Below are 13,690 nucleotides of genomic sequence, written 5' to 3'. Positions count from 1 at the left end.
TTACCCTGTACTAAAGAATTTGATTAGCTTGATTTTAAGTAGCTGAGTGAATTTTTTTTTTTTTAATTGGGAAACTTTACTATACAAATGCCCAGGAGAAACCAGTATCTAAGGAGAACTGGGTGAAGACAGAAAATCCCACAGAGACTATATTCAAGATATAGATAAATAAAACGTGGTCTAGTCATATAAAATGGGACTTCCCTGGTGGCTTAGATGGTGAAGAATCTGATTGTTCAGTTACAATATGTAATAAAATTCTGAGACAAGCTGCAACAAGCTGCAACATGGATCACCTCAGAAAAACAAAGGTAAGTAAAAGAAGGCTGATGCTAAAGGTCACATATTTAAAATTCCATTAACATGAAACGTTGAAAATAAGCACATCTATAGAGACAAAAAGCAGATTAGTGGCTGCCAGAGGCTGAGAGAGAAGGGGACAGGAAGTGACTGTTTAATGGTATGGGATCTCCTTTGGGGGCAATAAATCTGCCTGTAATGCAGGCCCGGTTCGATTCCTGGGTCAGAAAGTTCCCCTGGAGAAGGGCATGGCGACCCACTCCAGTATTCTAGGCTGGAGAATCCCCATGGACAGAGGAGCCTGGTGGGCTACAGTCCAATGGGTTGCAAAGAGTCCGACACGACTAAATGACTAAGCACACAGGGGTAATGGTTGCATAAAATCATCAATGAAATAAATTCCAATGAATTGTATACTTTAAAATGGTAAACTACATGTCATATGAACTTTACCTCAATAAAAAACATCAGATCAGTCACTCAGTCGTGTCCAACTCTTTGTGACCCCATGAATCGCAGCACACCAGGCCTCCCTGTCCATCACCGACTCCCAGAGTTCACTCAGATTCACATCCATCGAGTCAGTGATACCATCCAGCCATCTCATCCTCTGTTTTCCCCTTCTCCTCTTGCCCCCAATCCCTCCCAGCATCAAAGTCTTTTCCAATGAGTCAACTCTTCGCATGAGGTGGCCAAAGTACTGGACTTTCAGCCCCAGCACCATTCCTTCCAAAGAAATCCCAGGGCTGATCTCCTTCAGAATGGACTGGTTGGATCTCCTTGTAGTCCAAGGGACTCTCAAGAGTCTTCTCCAACACCACAGTTCAAAAGCATCAATTCTTCGGCACTCAGCCTTCTTCACAGTCCAACTCTCACATCCATACATAACCATAGGAAAAACCATAGCCTTGACTAGACGGACCTTTGTTGGCAAAATAATGTCTCTGCTTTTGAATATGCTATCTAGGTTGGTCATAACTTTCCTTCCAAGGAGTAAGCGTCTTTTAATTTCATGGCTGCAATCACCATCTGCAGTGATTTTGGAGCCCCCAGAAATAAAGTCAGACACTGTTTCCAGTTTCCCCATCTATTTCCCATGAAGTGATGGGACCTGATGCCACGATCTTCGTTTTCTGAATGTTGAGCTTTAAGCCAACTTTTTCACTCTCCACTTTCACTTTCATCAAGAGGCTTTTCAGTTCCTCTTCACTTTCTGCCATAAGGGTGGTGTCATCTGCATATCTGAAGTGATTCATATTTCTCCCGGCAATCTTGATTCCAGCTGTGTTTCTTCCAGTCCAGCGTTTCTCATGATGTACTCTGCATATAAGTTAAATAAGCAGGGTGACAATATACAGCCTTGACGTACTCCTTTTCCTGTTTGGAACCAGTCTGTTGTTCCATGTCCAGTTCTAACTGTTGCTTCCTGACCTGCATATAGGTTTCTCAAGAGGCAGATCAGGTGGTCTGGTATTCCCATCTCTTGAAGAATTTTCCACAGTTTATTGTGATCCACACAGTCAAAGGCTTTGGCATAGTCAATAAAGCAGAAACAGATGTTTTTCTGGAACTCTCTTGCTTTTTCCATGATCCAGCGGACGTTGGAAATTTGATCTCTGGTTCCTCTGCCTTTTCTAAAACCAGCTTGAACATCAACATAATCTTCACAGATATTGAGGAAAGGGTAGATAACTTCTCTCTGAAGAAATGTAGCCTTATTGTAAATTAAATTAGTATCAGTCTTCAAAACAGGAGAAAGCCCATCACCCAGACTGGATCATTTAAAGGAGAAGCAGAATACATTTCATGTCTTTGTAATGTGTTTTTGGACCAGGGTGCATATAATGGGTTTCAATAATGTTTAGACTGTTTTATTATGTTTTCATTAATGATATTTATCTCACTTTACCAACGAAGGTTCACATAGTCAAAGCTACGGTTTTTCCAGCAGCCATGTATGGATTAAGAGATGGACCATAAGGAAGGCTGAGCACCAAAGAATTGATGCTTTGGCCACCTGATACAAAGAGCTGGCTCACTGGAAAAGACTCCAATGCTGGGAAAGATTAAAGACAGGAGGAGAAGGGGGCAACAGAGGATGAAATGGTTGGATGGCATCACTGACTCAATGGATATGAATTTGAGGAAACTCTGGGAGATAGTGAAGGACAGGGGAGCCTGGTGTGCTGCAGTTCATGGGGTTGCAAAGAGTCAGATACCGCTTAGTGACCGAATAACAACACCAACTTATTCTTTCAGTAGTTGTATATATATATGTGGTTATTATCCATAATGTGCATGCAAAGCTGCTTCAGTCTTGTCCAACTCTTTGGGATGCTATGGACTGTAGCCTGCCAGGCTCCTTTGTTCATGGGATTCTCCAGATGAAAACACTGGAGTGGGTTGCTGTGCCTCCCTCCAGGGGATTGTCACAACCCAAGAATCAAACCTGCATCTCTTATGTCTCCTGCATTGGCAGGTGGGTTCTTTACCACTATCGCCACCTGGGAAACCCTATTATCCATAATACATAAGTATGTTTATGAATTATATAATTATTACACACATTAAATACAATTTTATCATTATAATGAACACTATACCTGTACAATTGACCCTTGGATATCTCGGCAGCCCACCAAAGCTCCTCTGTTCATGGAATTTTCCAGGCAAGAATACAGGAGTGGGTTGCTATTTCCTACTCTAATACTTTATGATATGTGTATGTATATATAGCCACACTTCTATACACTAGAGGAGTGTGACATTGGAAGTGGAGTTTGACACCTTATCCTGAAGACTCGTGCAGGTTTTGTTAAGGGTTTTTCTTCCTTTTAGCCCATAAATAATGGAAAGCCATTAAATGTATTATGAAGGGGGTTGACCAATTTGATAAACATTTTGAAAAGACTACTTCAGCTGTGATTGGAAAAGAGATGACAGGAGTCAAATGCGGTTGCAGGTGAAACAGTTGTGAGTTTCCTGTAGAAGTCAAAGAAAACAGGTAATTTGGATTTGATTGACATTAAGGAAGAAGAATTTATGTAGCCAAATTTGAAATATACTTATGAAAAGACCAGGATTACTGCATATTAAGAGACAAAGATGTCAGACATGACTGCTGGGTTTTAGTTAGCTTAAACTATTAGATAATATTGCCAGTTGTGCAATCATGCATTCAGTTTCAAATATGGCAGAGTGGATGTGTATTTGATGATCCTACCATGGCTGACAAGGGATCAATACTTTCAAGTTGAGGCTGAGACTGTATGATTACTCAGCCCATAGGTGTTAACTGAAGTCACAGGCATGAGAGTGATGGATTATAGGCTTTTAAAGTGAAACCAGCATGCATTTCTGGTTAATGACTTGGGGAAGGATCTTCAAGCATATGTGAATTTAAGTTTTTATGCCAATATTTAAGTTAAAGGGAGTAAGTAGTTAACATTTAGTCCAAATTCAAAGTTGTATTTGAATATCATCCAAACTTTTCAGCCTTTTGTCACATTCTAATTAGTTCTGTATAACAAGTACCAAATCCCTTTTCTTAACCAGGGTGAGTCTGTAAAAAACTTACTATGTTTACTCCCATTAAAAATAAAACACTACAGGAACCTACACCCTAAAAGAGGAAAATCCCATAATCCTTGGCTTTCTATCTCCTTATGGCTTACTGTCCTTGTCCTGGACTGGCTTCTGATAGCCAGATTCATGTCTAAATCTTCATGACAAGACTAACTGCTGGCCACTTCTGTGTGGACTAGATATATGAGCTTTCAGAGAATTCTTTTTCCTTAACAAATAAAAAAGCTATGGGGGACTTCCCTGGTGGTCCAGTGACTACGACTTTGTGCTCCCAATGCAAGGTGCCTGGGTTCAATCCCTGGTCAGGGAACAAGATCTCACATGTCACAACTAAAAATTCCCAGATGACACAACTACATTGTCTTTCAGAAGTGAAGGGGAGACAGAACTTTCCAGATAAGCAAAAAGCGAAGGACTTCATCACCAATGGATCAATCTTTCAAGAAAAGTTAAAGGAAGTTCTACAAGCTAAAATAAAAAGATGTTAATTAGTAAAAGAAAAATATATCAAAGTATAAAACTCCCTGGGACAGATAAGTAAACAGTTAGATTCAGAAAACTCCAACATGGTAAGGGTGGAGAGTAAAGCATTTATATAACATATCACTTATAAGTCATGTAAGTATACTATTTATAATTCCAGTATGAAGAAAAAGATTAAAGTATTAAAAATAAGTATAACTATAAAAAACTAAAGGAACCATATTTAAAGAATTAGATGAAAATATGATAATAAGGCAATAAATAAACTCAAACAGCTACAAATTAATTAAAAATGAAGCAAATATAAATTCTGGAATTGAAAACTATGATAATTGAAATGAAAAAATGATTAGAGAATTTCAACAGCACATGTAAGATAGTAGATGAAAGACTGTAAACTTGAAGATGGATTAATAGAAATCAATGTAAAAAATGAAAAGATTTTGAGAAAAAATGAGCAAGAGGACCCATTAAGCACACTGGCATATGTGGAAAGAGTATCAGAAAGCAGGAAGAGAAAGGGGAGGAAGAAAAAAAAAACTTGTAGACATAATGGCTGGAAACTTACCAAGTCTAATGGAAAACATTAGAAGACAGCAAAATAAAAATATTCTCAGATAAACAAAGGCCAGGAGAATTTTCTGCTGACATTCCAACTTATAATAATTACTGAAGGAAGACATTTGAACAGGAAAAAAAAAAAAAAGCCTGATTCTCTTAGATTTGAAAATACTGGACTGATTCATTGAAGATGAGTGTGTATCTGTACAAAATGTTTCAAAAGTTTTTGTTAAGTTTATTGATTTCAGAAACAAAGATGCTGGAAACTTATGAAAAATCCACTTTGAAGCTTTAACTATTAGAATTTGTTTTATACTTCGTAACTTTGTAAATTTCATATGGTTATTGATTTAATTCTAAGACCTTGTATCTATATCTAGTGAAAATTAAATGAAAATTTACAATTTTGTTAATATTTTCAAATTTCACATGGCTAAAGAAATATGAAAGAAATTTTAGTTCCATGCCTACATTGGTGCACGGCAAAAATATACTATGTGGAAAATTTGGAATTACAGACAAGGGAATCCTGAGAGTAAGAATTCCTAGAATCAACCAAAACTATAGGGACAACTCCAGATTTTTAAAAGCCATTTATGGGGCTCAGGTAGAGATTTGGCGGGGGGGAACCAATATTGTCTGAGTTCCAGATGTGATGAATTGAAACTTGACTAATATTTCTGTCTAATAGGGTGAGAAGGTAGGATGGGAAGGCTCAGAAGAAAGGAGATGAATGAAGCTGCGGGGCTGGATGAGTAGGGAGGGGCTATAGTCCAGCCTCCTCCTCTGCTCCTCCCTCTTACTCTCAAGGGCCCTTTGTGACCAGACCACAGCTCTATGATGTGAGCTGAGTACTTTAGTCCCCAAGTGCACACCCTGGCTCAGTTTCCTGAGGGCAGTTATGTGATTCAGATGAAGGAGAATCCTCTCTTTTTTCTGAAAAACACTTCTGATATTTGGCTTAACTCCAGTTCCACTTCCTAGGTGATAGATACCATCCTCGCCTTTCTGTGTGGACTGGGGCTCTTTTTCCTGATCCGCCCCTATCTCAAGAGTAACCCATCCTTTGCTCCCCTTAGGAAACATGGAAACATCAGAAAGGTAAGGAAACTTGGCCCAGACCCACAAGCACATGCTTCTTTCTTCTTCTCTATTATTATTTCCACTTTTCTAAATCAACTAGAGGCTTTTGAAATGAGAAAGAACAGGACATCTATTCTCAAGGAAGAATAGAACATCATGCCTCTAGGGACAAACCAGGCTGGGCAGGGGAGAGAGTGAATGCTAGGATTTCTACACAAAGATCTCAGACCAATTGTCCTGGTGTGATAGGGACTCCAGAGCATGCCCCAAACAAAGTGACCAGGGGCCGAGGATTGGATACTGAGTTCAATGTCAGCCAGAACACAGAACTCTGAGCACCAGTTCACCAGTCATGAAGAAATGTCTTAGACAAGGGCTGATTGGCTGGGAGTGCTGAAATCCTAAGAGCCTCAGAGCAGGGGCTGGAGTGGAGTTCTGGCTTCAAGAAGCAGAGAGTTACCTGATGGACCTCAGATTCACCCATAGGTCTGTGAGTGCATGTGTTTTTTGAACAGAGGAACAGTAATGAAAGATCCAGGATGAATCTCACTTGAAAATCTTTGTGAGTGAGTGAGTGAGTCAAAGTACCTCAGTCATGTCTGACTCTTTGAGACCCCATGGACTATACAGTCCATGGAATTCTCCAGGCCAGAATACTGGATTGGGTAGCCTTTCTCTTCTCCGGGGCATCTTCCCAACCCAGAAATCAAACCCAGATCTCCCACATTGCAGGCAGATTTTTTACCAGCTGAGCCACAAGGGAAGCCCAAGAATACTGGAGTGGGTAGTCTATCCCTTCTCCAGCAGATCTTCCCAATCCAGGAATCGAACAGGGGTCTTCCACATTGCAGGTGAATTCTTTACCAAGTGAGCTATCAGGGAATCCCGGAAAATCCTTATATTCTTCAAAAAAGGAAAATAGAAGATATTTTTATACACTTTAAATATGAGTTTAAAGAATGAAAGACCACAGAGCTCTGTTAGTGAAACACAGAAAGTCATATTATGTATGGACACTGTCTGATGCTTGTCTAGAGAGGAGAGAGAGAGAATTGGGTCCCAGGTCCTCATTTTTTCTGTCTCTCAGCAGCAAATAGAGTGGAGGGGAAGAAGCAGGAGCAGTATAAGAAATGGAGCTTTGAAAGGTAAGCTCTGACTTTCAGTCCTGTGTGCCCCAGGTGGTAGCCCTCACCTCTCCAGCCATGATGGCCCAGTTCCACAGATTTCAAGGAGACCAGTGGCAGGGCCATCCCACAGTAAACAGAACACCCAGGAAAGCTCTGGGAAAGAGAGCAGAACCCAGATATTTCCTAGATTCTCTGTATAGAATGAAGCCGTAAGGGGTCTGGAAATGGGTGTTGCCCAGCAGACATGTGTGGGCTTCACTGGACCAATAGTGCCTGGACTCGGAGGTAGGACCTCTGGGTCCAACTGTGGACACCTTGTTTAACTTTGCTCAGATGTCACTGCAAGGTGACCCATGCCCATTCTCCCCAACGGGATTATGAGGGTAGCAGGGAGCAAAGGATATGGAAACACTTTGTAAATGATAAACCCTTTCATGAGCTTCACTTCACCATCACTGTCAGGGATCATATGGCCTTGGATGCTCGTACGTGGGCTCAAATCTCCCAGTTGCAACCCCTTCAAGGGACCTACACTCAACTTCCCACAAGTCCCCTAGGCTCCTGTCTTGATCCTCATGATGCAGTCTGCTGATTTCCAGCTTGCAGAGATTCCCTGGAAGCACTGGAAGAGGTCTCGGAACTGACTTCACTTCTGCAAAGGTAAAGAATCTTCCCCTTCTCTCCTAGGTGGTTCTTCCTCCTAGAGCCTATGGTATGACCACGGGACAGCAAGCAGCTTGGGGCTGAGCTAGGAGGGAGGAGCACTGGGGAAGAGTATGGCTAAAGCCTTGAAGTGGGGGGCAGCCGTAGCATTGTGAAGTCAGCAAGAGATCCGTGCAGGGCCGTGGGCTGCAGGTGCCAACCCCTGTCTGGACTGTTCAGCCCACCTGGCCCCGGGGCTCCAGGCTACAGCTTGTTCTTCATGTCTTCTGCAGACTTCTGAGGAGGTTCCCTGACAAGGGTGGCTTTCATCAGGTATCCAGTCAAGATGCTCCTGGGGATGTGTGCAAAGCAGTGCTGGCTGGAGCCCACCAGCCATGTAGGGAAGAGGCCACTCACACCATGTCCCCGCCTTCTCTGATCAAATGGCCTCTATCTCAGAACTCCACCCATTCTCCACACTCAGTGTCTTCCTTAGATTCTGTTCACTCACTTTCATCCTAGAGTACCTCTTAGCGATCAGAGCCTTTCTTTCTCCCGGACAGCTTTCACCCTGGCCACTTGCTCTTTTCACTTCCCCACCATGCCCCAGTAATGGAGAGGCGTGTCCTCCACCTCCAAGAGCCTCCTCGGACTCCCCATCACTAGGCTCTGTGCTGAGTCTCAATCAGAGTGCCTCCATGTCACTCCCACTGGGCACCATCCCACACAGCATGTCTCCACAATCTCCTTGGAGACCAGCCATCTCAGAGCTTGTCCGCTCAAGCTGTCCCCTTTCAGCCCAGTCTTGGTGGCATGGGGCTGCCAAATCTTGGAGTCTCTCTACCATGACAAACTTTGAGTCCCAGCAAAAGCACCTTCCCTGCCATCCACCAGAAGACTCATTTTGGGCACACCCTGAAAACAGGCAGATAGAGGCCAGTACCCTCTTGTTTGTCAACAAGGATGTCCAAAAGCTGCTGGAGATACTAATCACCAAGAGAGTATAACCGAAGACTTGGAAGGAGAAAGAAAACAAGGAAGAGGCAGGCTACCACCCGAATTCTTTGGGGGAAAGGATCAAGTTACTGGGTGACAAGCAGGACACCTTGGGTCACCAACACTTCTGGTACATAAAAGGCAAATCAGAACAGCTGCTTGGTCCCTAGAAGCCCCCATATTCTGATACTTTGGGGGACCATCTACAGAAGACATGCAGCCAGCTCTTCTGGGGTCTCCCCTTTCTGCACAGTGAGTCTCTGCTGGCTACTGTCCCAGTGCCTGAGTCCCCTCTACATTATGCCCTATCTTATTCAATGAACTCTAAGGCTGAAAAACTTCAAATTCAATCTAAAGTAACTTCACAACTGTCATTGGCCCAGCCCTTGACCCACTCTGTGGCCCAGGCTCAACCTCAGTCCTTGACTCCAACCATGCCCCAATTGCAACCGTCACCTGTGGGTCACATGGAGACTCAGACCGACCCCTACCCTTGACTTCGGCCATGTTCCAGTTTCACTCACCATCTGGGGTTCACATGGAGACCCAGACTCCACTCCTACTCTTGACTCCAACCATGCCCCAACATCAACCACGATCACAGGTTCATGTGGAGACCCAGGCTCAATCCAACCCTTATCTCCAATGATGACTCACTTTCAACCACTACCTCAGGCTCACATGGAGACCCAGCCCGGACCTCAACCCTTTGCTCCAACCATGACCCAGTGTCAATCACCATCTCAGGCTCACATGGAGACACATGCCCAACTCCAACCCTTGAATCTAACCATGCTTCATTTTCAACCACCACCGTGTCATGCTCATATGGAGGCCCAGGCCAGACCCTAACCCTTGAGTCCAGCCATGCCTCACTGTCAACCACAACCTCGAGCTCATATGCAGACCAGTGCCCAACCCCTACCCTTGACAACAACGAAGGCCCAACATCAATCACCACCACTTTGGGCTCACACGGAGGCCCAGATGCAACCCCAACCCTTCATTCCAACCATGCCCCAAGGTCAAGAACAACTTTGGGCTCAGTTAGAGACCACTACCCATCTTATACACTCTTTCCCAATTGAACCATCTTCTTCTGAACCACAGACTAGGTACCATGATGTAGCTTGCCCTATAGTCCAAAATAAGGCACAATCTTTCATCCAAAAAGCAATGCATACCCTAGAACATCATTTTTTTGAAAAAGCAAGTAGGAAGTGGGAGAACTTTACCCTATTTGGTTAAAAAATCTCAGCAAGTGTTTAGCCAGGTCATTCCCAACCTTCCCTAGGAAAGCAGGTCTTCCCAGGCCCATACCTTTGTCTCCATCTTTCCTGGGGATTTGATCAGCCCTGAGGTTTGGGAGAAATTGGAGCACCACATTTCCAAAAGGTTCATGGAGCAAGAGAGCAGCCTGCCCTGCAGAATCCAAGCTTCTCAAAAAACTGGTGCAGCCTCAGGATCAATTCCCAAGGCCTTGTCAGGCACAGGGCAGGGAGGAGCCCTCAAGTACCTCTGCAGGTCTAGGCAAAAGCTGCCAGGATGCACAGAAGATGAGGCCCAAGTGCCCAACACAAATCCCAATAGGGAAAGACCTGCACCATGATGTAGGGCAGAGCTTGGGGGGAACCCACGAAGTTCTATACATGACATCAGCAAACCACCCAGTGAAGTTTCCAAGAGCAAAACTTCAGTCAAAGAGAGTTGAGCCCAGGCAAAAAGCATCCAGAAAAAGTCTTGGGAGTCCTTATAAGCAAGAAGGCACAGCAGATCTGTGAGGGTCAAATCCCTGTGAATGTCCATTGTTTAAGACTTGCTGCCAACCACTTCTTATACCTTCCTGGAGAGTTAAATGCTCCTACAGGAACAGAAAATACAGGTTCTTCTCAGGATGGGGAAGCCTCTATGAACACCTCCCATGAGTCTCTTCTTGTCAGTCCTTATATTCAGCAGGAGCTGGAAGCTTATGTATTAAAGTTTCAGGTGAGACACAGATGGGTCCTACTCCTCAAGGTCTTCAAGTTTATATTTAACTTAAAGTTGAAAAATGCTTACTTCACACACCTTCCAAGATCCACCTTGAAGACCACCAGTGACCCTGGGGACCACCCAAAAGCCCAGTTAACCAAGGACTTGTGAAAAAATCCTCAGCCCCATCCAAGAAAGAAAGTAATAACAACAGAGGCAGTTCCCCACCTGGAGAGTCCCCTCACTGCCCCCTCATGGGTGATCGAGGAAACCTGGCAGGCTCTAGAAGGACCCCCACCTGACAGTATGCAGAAACCCTCAAAGGCACCTCTGACTGGACAGGAAGTCAAACCACCTTCTCAGGACACCACATACAACTTTGTGGGCAGAATTTGGCACAGTGAAACTGTCATGGAGGCTGACAAAGGCAGCCTGGAGCCCAGTCGAAGTCCAGCAATGGCCAGGAATGTGCCACAAGAGGAATCCGGGGGGTGGACCACCCCAGAATCTTGCTCTAGTGTGACAGTCATGGACCTCAATGAGTGTTCCCAATCTTGCAGGGAACAAGAGGCTGTGGAGGGAGACCCTGCTAGGAAAGGTAATTTTGAACCAAGTATGCTAATCAAATCCCAAATCATCAATATTAATATGAAGAAATCACAGTTTCTAAGGTCCAATAAAAATCCTTCCTTGAACACAAAGTCTGTTGACTGAAATCCAGAAGATGTAGACTTTGATGAGCAGTTTTGTAAGCTTGAGTTCCAAGGGTTCACAGACCGGCAGAAACAGGCTCAAGGCCTGTTTGAGCACACCACCTGTGTGCTCCTTCAAGACTGTGAAACTGGTATGCTCCTTCAAGACTATGCCACTGAGAGGCTTCTCAAAGACTGTCACTCAGATATATGCACTGCCACAAACACCTTGGCTTCTCAAGCTTCTCTGTCCTGTTTTGAGACCCTGTCCAGTAGAGAATCATCCAATTCCCAGATATTCTATGATGTTACATCGAGTGGAGGGAGCAGCCAAGGACAGCAGGAGGCCTTGAGAAGGCAGCCCCAACATAAGAGCCAGAGCAGGAAGTTCGTCTCCACTGATGCGAGATAGACTAATAGGAATCCCAAACTAGGACAGCATAGAAAAGGGTTGGTGGTACGGAGAGCCCACCAGGCCCACAGGATGAACCACCCTGGCCAGAAAAAGGAATCAGCAGAGTCCCTACAAAGCAAATCCCACCTGAAGAAGGGACGGGTTTCTTCATAAAACCACTTCAGAGAGAGGATTAAGTACTTTCTGCAGTGGATTTGCCCCAATAAAAACAAAAGACCAGAAGAGCCCCTGCAAGAATGCAAGCCTGCAGCAGACACTGTCCAGAGCCACAAAACTGTCAAAAGACATCTGATTACAGACAGCAAGGCTGTTGAGGCTCAGGCTCTCATGACAGCTGTTGGACAGATCTTAGAGGAGAAGATGGCGCTTCACTGTGGACCACATGCCTCAGAATTAAACTGGTACAAAGTAGAACTCCAGGCCCCCTTAGGTCCACCTTACTGCTACCACAGGTTTCTCTCCTATCAAGGACAAAGGATAGTGATGAGACAAACAGCCCGCCATCAGTGAGCTACTCCCATGGGCCACAGCTGTCCTATAAAGACTAAGTGGACCAGTCCCAGGGACAGCACGTGGACCTTCCCACCCAGGGAGTCAGGTCCCCTTCTGGGCAGAGCCTGCCAGCATGGATCAAGAGTGACAACTGTTGCAGGCCGTTCTTCCCACTGTCCAAGGCACTGTCTTCCTCAGAAATACGCCTCTTCTCAATCAGAACATGCTTGTCACAGCTTTCCCAGTAGGAAAAGTCTTTTCCAAGAGAAAAATGTATGCCATGCAGATAAAAACATGTTTTTCTCTTATTAGCACATCCTCTTTGTGCTAATGACTTCTTCCTACCACACATTTTCTTGTTTCCTGAAATAGATGCTTTTTCTCGTGAGAGGTGGTGACTTTTGTCTGTGCCCTGTCTGGGGGAAGGGAAGGGATCAGGGTCCACTCTTTCCAGGTGGCTGCTTTGACTTCCAGATGGACAGGGCCATAGAATGAGGTTTGCCTCAGTGTGGAATACTCACCCTCACCCCAATTCCCTCAATACATTTCAGTGTCCATAATACCAGCTTTACAGATACAAGCAATAGCATTCAAGACTTGTCACAGTGAACTAAACCTAAAGACCTCTCCCATCTCAGGATCTGGCTCTGTCTTCTACTCTCTCTACTTTGAACTTGTGGGGCTGTAGAAGAGGGATTTGCAGAGGCTGAAATTCCTCTCTGGCTCAGAAAGTGTCAGAGACAAGTTCACAAATCAGAATAAGGAGGGGATTTTAGGGGCAGTGTGTCCCGAGTCCAGAGGAGGGAGAAACTGTGTCCCCATGTCATGGTGGGATTGGATGATGCTGCCCGGGAAGCCCCTCCTCTCCCAGAAGGAGCTGAGTTGAGATGAGCCAGGAGTATCACCCTCCGTCTGTCTTTCTTATGCTCTGGAGCAGAGGCAAGGATGAGGGCCACACACTCCCAGCTCTGAGGGTGTGCGGTGGGGAGCATGGAGGCCCTTGTGGGCCAGCTCACCCCTGCCTTGGAGGAGAGGACAGCCCTGCTCATGGCGCCCACCCTCCCCCCAGGGAATGAGCATCGTCGTGACTGTGCACAGTCACCTCATGATCTGAGGGTGGGACTCTGTGCCCCTAGAGTGGGATGCAAGGAAGGAGGCAGGGGGCAGAGGTGCCTATAGATGGTGCAATGACCAAGGAGCCCCTGGCATCTAACTACCATCTACAGGCCCAAAGGAAAGCAGTTAGGGGCCCAGTGGCTCCTGGCAGTCCCACACCAGAATCTTCCCCTACTTCAGCTCCCAGAGCCCATACAGAGAGAGAACACCTAGAGCTCCTCCACAGA

General features: G+C 44.9%; 1 pseudogene; it reads left to right on the top strand.

Moving 5' to 3' along the window:
• Positions 1-287: 287 nt before the first annotated feature.
• On the top strand, positions 288-13,461 carry LOC104992560 (annotated as a pseudogene).
• The last annotated feature ends 229 nt before the right edge of the window (positions 13,462-13,690 follow it).

The sequence above is a fragment of the Bison bison genome, unplaced genomic scaffold (genome assembly GCF_000754665.1).
Source record: "Bison bison bison isolate TAMUID 2011002044 unplaced genomic scaffold, Bison_UMD1.0 scf7180017864217, whole genome shotgun sequence".
NCBI classification, from domain to species: domain Eukaryota; kingdom Metazoa; phylum Chordata; class Mammalia; order Artiodactyla; family Bovidae; genus Bison; species Bison bison.
This window is presented reverse-complemented; position numbering and strand designations above follow the sequence as displayed.